This window comes from Octodon degus, unplaced genomic scaffold (assembly GCF_000260255.1).
Source record: "Octodon degus isolate 3935 unplaced genomic scaffold, OctDeg1.0 scaffold00013, whole genome shotgun sequence".
NCBI lineage: Eukaryota > Metazoa > Chordata > Mammalia > Rodentia > Octodontidae > Octodon > Octodon degus.
Window position 1 is genome coordinate 759,522 of NW_004524589.1, and position 1,532 is coordinate 761,053.

The window sequence follows — 1,532 nt, forward strand, 5'->3', positions numbered from 1 at the left end:
CTCCCTGTGTTCAGAAGTCTGTGATTAATGTTTAGTCCAATAAATCACGCACACTAAATTGTTTATTAATAGTTACGCTTAGTATTTCAAAAGACTGAAATGACAGCAGTGATGATAAAGAGGTCTGTTTAAACACTAGAAATGTTTTAAATGTATATATGTTTATTTGGTCTGTTGAGATCAAAGGCAGTGCTATAAATATGTTTCTGTTTCATTTCTGTTTAAATGTCATCACAGGATTTTTAATGAAACGCAATTCAGTTGAAATAAATGGCGGTTTTCATCTCCGTTCAGAGATCCGTGTTTTTCTTCTTAGAGGGATTACTGACTCATGGCCACGCTGATGAGAGCCACTGGTTTTCCTGAGATCACAAAAGAACAAACAAAAAAAACCCCTTTTGTTATCTGTTGGTTCTCCTGGCTGCTTAGGTGTATCAAATGTTCTAAGCAAATGTGTGGGTTGCAGACAGACTGAGAGGTGGCTGTTGAAAGGATCCAGTCACTCCCTTGCTTAGAAAAGAGAGTGTCTTAGCTTCTGCCCTAGGCTCCAACAAATGTTGGATAAGTGAGGTTTGGGTTTTTAGCAGGGTGTTGTCCCAAGCTAACAAGAACTGTCCATAGGGGCTGCATTGACAGCACTCTAGAATGTGTGCTCTTACAGTGCAGTACCTAGGCCGGCAGCATCACACAGGAGCTTAATAAAAATGCATATTCTTTTGCCTCACCCAGATCTACTGAGTGAGGAACCTGTAGTCTGTTTTCACAGCCCTTGGGGGATTCTGCTGTAGACGATAGTCCGAAACCAGCGCCGGAGAACAGAAGGAACTCCTGTGGAAAAACACAGAAAGCCCAGTTAGACAAGGTACTTGAATAAATGCTTTATAAAAGAATATCCAAATGATCAATAATTGGAAAAAGACAAAAGAGACTATCCAAGTCAATATTTTTATTTATTTTTTTATATATTTAGGACAGGGTGTACAGGGTCTCACTGGGTAGATTGGACTCATAGTGATCCTCCTGTTTACAGCCTCCCGAGTGCTGGTATTACAGATGTGTGCCACCACGCCCAGTCTCAGTGTGTGTGTGTGTGTGTGTGTGTGTGTGTGTGTGTGTGTCGGCCTGCACGGCAGTGCTGGGGGGAGGGGGCAGCACAGCAGGTCTGGGGATTGTGTCTGCTTAAGCAGCAAGCAGTCAGTAATTGAAACATTCACTTTTGTTGGTGACCAGAGAAATGAAGGTAGGCACAATGAGAGACCACTAGACACCCCTAGAATGTCTAAGATGAAGGAGGCCAAGGATACCCTTTAAGTGTTCATAAAATATTTGCAACACTTATGCATTGCTGGACATCTGAAAATGTTTACTAGAAAAAAAAAAACTAGACATAAATAGCTCGAGTGTGTGGAGAGCTTCCTGCTAACCTGTGCCAGCGGGACCAGTCCCAGCCCAGGCGCAGTGTGGGCCGGACCCTCTCCCACCCCCCCCCGGGCCACCCACCACCACTCTGCCGTACCTCCCCCACTCCTCCC